Here is a 7,260-nt window from a genome sequence, read left to right on the forward strand (position 1 = left end):
TGGTTTCTTGGCACGTAGTCAGTTGAGATATTGGCAGAGATATGATAATCATAAACAATGGCAGGATGTTTTGGCAGGAAAAGTGCTGTGGGAAGTCCTGGTGAGAACTTCTGGCAGAGAGGTGACAGAGAATGTTTGATAGGAAGGTTTTGACAGGCAGAAACCATTTTTGGAATTTCTGTATTATTTGTGTGTTGCCATGGTGAACGACGTAACAGGGAATGCATAATGGTTACCATGGTAACTGACTGTAACAATAGGGTAGTATGATGGTTGCCATGGTAAAGGATGTATTATTAAGGATGCATAATGATTGCCTTATTAACCAACCTTAGTAATGTAAATGCACAATGGTTCCCATGGTAACCCATATATCAATGAGAATGAATAATGGTTGCTACATTAAACAATGTCACAATGAGAATTCACAATGGTTGCGATGGTAACCGATTTCACAATGCGAATACACAATGGTTGCCATGGTAACCAGAGTATCAATGAGAATGGACAATGATAGCCATGGTAACCGAGGTCACAATGAGAATACACAATGGTTGCCATGGTAACCAAGTCACAACCAGAATGCACAAAGCTTACCATGATAACAGAGGTCACAATGAGGATGCACAATGATTACCATGGCAACTGAGGTCGCAATGAGAATGTAAAATGGTTGCCATGGCAACTGAGGTCGCAATGAGAACGCAAAATGGTTGCCATGGTAACTGACGTCACAATGAGAACGCAAAATGGTTGCCATGATAAACGACGTAACAATGAGGATGCACAATGATTGCCATGGTAACCGAGGTCGCAATGAGAATGCACAAGGGTTGCCATGGCAACTTACGTAACAATGAGAATGCACAATGGTTACCATGGTAACTGAGGTCACAATGAGAATGCACAAAACTTGCCACAATAACCGATGTCACAATGAGAATGCACGATGGTTGCCATGGCAAATGACATCACAATGAGAATGCACCATGGCTGCCATGGTAACTTACATACCAATGAGAATGCACAATGATTGCTATAGTAACTGATGTCACAGTGAGAATGCACAATGGTTGCCATGGTAACCGAGGTCACAATGAGAATGCACAATGGTTACCATGGTAACTGAGGTAAAAATGAGACTATTTTATGTTTACCATGGCAACCGAGGTCACAATTAGAATTCACAATGGTTGGCATGGTCATCAACGTCATAATTTGGATGCACAGTGGTTGCCATGACAACTGAGGTAACAATGAGAATGCACAATGGTTGCCATGGTAACTGAGGTCACAATGAGAATGCAAAATGGTTGCCATGGTGTAAGGGGGTACTTTTGATTTAGGTGATCAATGTAGCAAAGAGGGGTGAGAAAGTGATTATATTCGCATGTGAAACCAGCCAGAATATTGTACAGTGTGACTTTATTGCACAAGTTCACTGTAAGGCCCACTGTGTCTTTAGCAAAGTCAACTGGATGTCCCCCATTATCAGAGCTGAGCTCCTCCTTGGCCTGGCTCCACTCTGCAAGAGAGATACAAATCCCCTTGGAACACAATGGTACAGGTCGTCCATAGGGCTGAGGAAGGTGATGGAGAGGAAGATGATGTTGGCAGGGGTTGTTGGCTCCTTGCCCTACAGTGGGGCACGCCCAGACTGTTGCCATGAGGTGATGAACGGGCGCTGTTTGGCTGCCACTCAAGCACCACCTTCTGCTGCGTCCTGGCCCTACGTAGTGTAATGTAGAGCTGATGGAATGGGGTGTCAGCACTGCTGGGTGGAGCGATGCTCATCCTTCCATCCACACTGTGCTGCTCCGCGGGGACACCCGCCAAGCACGGGCACCGACCAGCCCTGCAGAGCCTGGTAGGCCTGACGTGTCTGTGCAGGTGAGCACAGTTTATTGATAGGAAGTAACCAAGAAAGCAAACATTTTATTTCCTTTTTTTTTATCCCTTTAATTCCCTTTTTACTAGCTAATGCTGTAATAAAAGCTGTTCGTAGTATTGTATGCATGGCAACTGATAAAGTAGTGGTTTTAGTTTTTTCAACTTTTGATTCTCTTTGCTAATAGTTTTTATAAATTTTATTCTCACTGCAATAAAAGATTTTTTTGTAGTGTTTGAATGACTGCTGTACTTGTCTTTATTCTGGGCATGGATTCAAACGAACTAGTATAGAAGGGACTGGCAGGAAGTTTCAGGGGGTTCTGGGTGGGCTGAGAGAGACTAGAACAGGGTTTGTGAGGTCCTGGGTGATCTATGGGAGGTTTTGGGGGTCCTGACCCACCCGGCTCCCCCCAGAGATGCCACAGGACACCATCTGCAGCAAGATCCTGGTGGGGGTCGGGGGCTTCGTGTTGGGTTTGGTCTTCCTGGCGCTGGGGCTCAGATTCTACCTGTGGGAAAAGGTAAAGGGGGGTCCCCGGGGGTTGTGTCCCCCCTTCCCCAGAGCGTGTGTGCCCCCCTGCCCCCCCAGCCTGCTGTCACCCCTTTTCTCTCCCAACAGAGCTCCTGAGCTGGCGGCGGCTGCAGCCGCTCCCCGTGGCCTCAGGCCCAGGCTTGGACCCCCCAGTCCATCCCCACCCAGAGTTTGGGGGGGTCGTGTGTCCCCCGGCCCTGCTTTTGCTCTCACACCAGCCACCTGCTGCTCCCAGTGCTCCCAGTAAAGCTTCCCAGTTCTCTGCAGTCCTGGTGTTGAAGGGCAGATGCCCTCCCAAAGCCACCCCCAGAATCAGCTTATGCAAACTGTACAATGGTTGGCACCCGTTGTCTTTCTGCTTCCAGGAGTGTGTATTTTTCTGCCATGTCTGGTTCAATGTTTTCACAGCTTATTGGCTCAAACTGCATCTGCTTTGTTTAAAGAAAAAGGGGGAAGTGTAGGGATTTTTAGTGCTAACATAGAGGATCATAACCTTATGTTGCAATTGTGAAAACATGATCTGTTGTTGTGATGACCTTCTGATGGTCCCAGGATGTGAAAGATCTACCAAGAGAAGCAGTAGCAAATCTGGATATACAAAACAGGGTCTCAGTACCGGCTCTCAGAGTGGGAAAGGACATAAAGAATGTTAAAGAAACAGAGCTGATAGAAGAGTATTGTTAGAAAACTGGATCAAAGATTGCTGCTTGATTCCAATCAACGGCGCTCTCTGATCATCACATTGGTGTGCTGAGTCGTCCGTGCTCGCATGAAAACCCCCCAGGCAGGTGCCCTCCCAAAGGCCCCCAAACATCCCCAACATCCCCAGTGATGTCACCACTGTCCCTGTGATGTCACTGGTGTTCCCAATGATGTCACAGTTGTCCAATTGATGTCATCGCAGTCCCTGTGATGTCACCAATGTCCCTATGATGTCACTGATCTCCAGTTATGTCACTGCTGTCCCCACGGATGTCACCACTGTCCCTGTGATGTCAGTGGTGGCCCCAGGGGTGGTCCCTGTGTCCCCAGTGATGTAACCACTGTTCCCTGTGATGTCACCGATGTCCCTGTGATGTCACTGGTGTCCCCAGGGGTGTCCCCAGTGTCACCAGTGTCACCACTGTCCCTCTGAACTCACCGACATTCCCAATGATATCATTGCTGTCCCTGTGATGTCACCGCTGTCCCCAGTGATGTCACTGGTCTCCACTGATGTCAGTACTGTCCCATGAGGTGTATCCAATGTCCCCAATGATGTCACTGCTGTCCCTGTGACCTCATTGCTGTCCCTTTCATGTCACTGCTTTCCCTGTGATGTCACCACCATCCCCAATGATGTCACTGGTCCTCTGTGATGTCACTGCTGTCCCCAGGGGTGACCCCTGTGTCCCCAATGGTGTCATCAGTTCCCTATGATGTCACTGGTCCCCAGTGATGTAACTGATGTCCCTATGATGTCACCAGTGGCCTGTGATGTCATCAGTGACACCAATAATGTCACTGGTGTCTCTGTGATGTCACCCTTGTCCTAGTGAAGTCACCACTGTCCCCTGTGATGTTACCGATGTCCACGCTATATCACAGCTGTCCTTTTATTTTTACAATTCCCCTGTGATGTCACTGGTCCTGAATGATGTCCCTGCTATACCTGTGATGTCACCACTGTCCCCTGTGATGTCACCAATGTCCCTGGTGATGTCACTAAACTTTCTGTGATGCCACTAATGTCCCTGTGATGTCACTGGTCTCCCTGTGATATCACAACTGTTCCCAGCGGTGGTGCCATGTCCCCATGATGTCACCAATGTCCCTGTGATGTCAGTAGACCCCTGTGATGTCACTGGTTTCCAATGATGTCACCTGTGTCCCTGTGATGACACCACTGTCCCCTGTGACATCCGCAATGTCTCTGATGATGTCACTGCTGTCTCTGTAATGTCACCATTGTCCTTGTGAAGTCACCAATGTCCCCACTGATGTCACCGATTTCACTGTGATATCACAGCTATCCCCATTCCCTTGTGAGGTCACTAGTCCCCAGTGATGTCATGGTTGTCCCTGTGATGTCACCAGTGTCACTGATGATGTCACTGGTGTCTCTGTGATGTCACCCTTGTCCTTGTGAAATCACTGATGTCCCCAGTGATGTCACTGATGTCCATGTGTGGAGTGCTCAGCTGAAAAAAGACACACTATGGACAAACCATACTAATTGGCCTCAGGTAGGCCTGGTCCTGACATAGCCAGAAGCCTCTTTGCAGGCAGTGGAAAGATACAGGAGCAATGGTAACGGACTGCAGGAATGTAAACAAAGAGAAACCTGGGACAAAAATAAGGAAGAGTTTTAGGAGAAAAACAATGTCTTCATATCACATGGACATCTGTGTGCGCCCAATAGGCAGTGTGTCAGTAATACACGCTCGGTTCGTGGGTTACAGCAAATAACCAATAGTTTGAAAGTGATCACACCCCGGGGGGCAGTGAAAGTATATAAGAGGTTGGGTTATGTAAATAAAGTGGAACATTTGCAGTAAATCATCCTGATTTGTGTGCAGTTTGTTCTGAAAGCTCCTCCACCAACATCCACATTATATAACAGTTGTATCTTTGTTGTCACCAGTCCCCTGTGACATCACTTGTCCTCAGTGATGTCACCGATGTCCCTGTGATGACACCTCTGTCCCCGGTGTTGTAACCCCTGTCTCCTGTGATGTCATCGATAGTCCTGTGACATCACAGCTGCCCCTTTGTGGTCACCAATCTCCTGTAACATCACTGGTCCCCAATGATGTCACTGCTGTCCCTGTGATGTCACCAGTGTCACTGATGATGTCATGGTGTCTCTGCGATGTCCCCCCTGTCCTTATGAAGTCACCGATGTCCTCTGTGATGTCACTGATGTCCTTGGGAGATCAAGGCTACCTCTTTGTTTTCACCAGTCTTCTGTGATGTCACTGGTCTACAATCATGTCACTGTTGTCCCTGTGATGTCACCACTCTCCCCTTTGATGTCACCAATGTCCCCCATGATATCACTGGTGTCTTTGTGTTGTTATTTAGGTCTCCTGTGATGTCATTGATGTCCCTGTGATGTCACTGATGTCCCTCTGACATCACGGCTTTCCCTTTGTTGGCAACAATAGCCTATGATTTCACAGGTTCCTCTGTGATGTCACCACGGTCCCCTGTGATGTCACCGATAGTCCTGTGACATCATGGCTGTCCCTTTGTTGTCAGCAGTCTCCTGTGAAGTCACTGGTCCCCAATGCTGTCACCGATGTCCCTGTGATGTCACCACTGTCCCCTGTAATGCCACCAGTGTCCCCGATTATGTCATCCGTATCACCAATGATGTCATTGGTGTCTCTGTGATGTCACCCCTGGCCTTGTGTAGTCACTGATGTCACCTGTGATGTCACTGATGTCCCCTGTGATGTAAGCAATCTCCCTGTGACATCACAACTGTCCCTTTATTGTCAGTAGTCCCATGAGATGTCACTGGTCCCCAGTGATGTCACCACTGTTCCCTGTGATGTCACCCACGTTCCCAATGATGTAACTGGTGTTTCTGTGATGTCACCCCTGTCTTTGTGAAGTCACCGATGACCCCAGTGATGTCACCCATGTCCCTGGAATGTCATCACTATCCCCTGTGATGTCACCAGTGACACCAATAATATAACTGGTGTCTGTGATGTCAGCCCTGGCCTTGTGAAGTCAGTGCTTTCCCCTGTGATGTCAACAATGTCCCCAGTGCTGTCCTACTGTGTCTGAGATGTCACCACTGTGCCGAGCCGTGGCACCAGGTCCTCGTCATGTCAGTGATGCCAGTGATGTCCCTGTGACATCACAGTTCTCCCTTTCTTGTCAACAGTCCCTGTGATGTCACTGGTCCTCAATAATGTCACCGATGTCCCTGTGATGTCACCACTATCTCCTGTGATGCCACCAATGTCACTGATAATGTCACTGGTGTCTCTATGATGTCACTCCTTGCCTTGTGATATCACTGATGTCCTTTGTCATGTCACAGGTTTCCCTGTGACACCACGGCTGTCCCTTTGTTGTCAACAGTCCCTTGTGATGTCATTGGTCACCAGTGATGTCACTGCTTTCTCTGTGATGTTACCACTATCCCCAGCGGTGGCACCATGTCCTCATTATGTCACTGTGATGTCACCGGCCCCTTTGATGTCGTCGATGTCCCTGTGACATCACAGCTGTCCCTTTCTTGTCACCCATCCCCTGGGACATCACTGGCTCCCAGTGATATCACTGATGTCTGTGTGATGTCACCACTGCCTCCTGTGATGTCACCACTGTCCCCTGTGATGTCATCAATGTCCCCAATGATATCACTCGTGTATCTTTGTGTTCACCTTCACCCCCTGTGATGTCCCCAATGTCCCTGTGACCGCACAGCTTTGCTGTAAGCAGTCCCCTGTGACATCACTGGTCTTCAATGATGTCACTGCTGTCCCTGTGATTTCATCACTGTCCCCAGCAGTGCCACCATGTCCCTGTGATGTGACCAATGTCCCTATGACATCACTGCTGTCCCTCTGTTGTCACTCTGATGTCACTGGTCCCCAGTGATGTCCTTGCTGTCTCTGTGATGTCACCACTGCCCTCTGTGATGTCACCAATGTCCCCGATGATGTCACTGGTGTCTCTGTGATGTTGCCACAGTCCCCTGTGATGTCACTGATGTCCCCTGTCATGTCACAGATGTTCCCGTTGATGTCACTGGTGTCTCTGTGGTGTCATCACTGTCCCCTGTGATGTCACTGTTCCCCAATGATGTAACCTCTGTCCCTGTGATGTCACCACTGTCC

At 48.7% G+C, this 7,260-nt stretch overlaps 1 long non-coding RNA gene across 1 annotated transcript; it reads left to right on the top strand.

Moving 5' to 3' along the window:
- Positions 1 to 6: 6 nt before the first annotated feature.
- On the top strand, positions 7 to 2,128 carry LOC126637595 (uncharacterized). The gene is made up of 2 exons (XR_007628359.1): positions 7 to 650; positions 691 to 2,128. It is a non-coding gene; the product is annotated as an uncharacterized LOC126637595 (long non-coding RNA).
- Positions 2,129 to 7,260: the final 5,132 nt, after the last annotated feature.

Source organism: Myiozetetes cayanensis, unplaced genomic scaffold (assembly GCF_022539395.1).
Source record: "Myiozetetes cayanensis isolate MyiCay16 unplaced genomic scaffold, myiCay2020 scf1500, whole genome shotgun sequence".
Taxonomy (NCBI): Eukaryota; Metazoa; Chordata; class Aves; order Passeriformes; family Tyrannidae; genus Myiozetetes; species Myiozetetes cayanensis.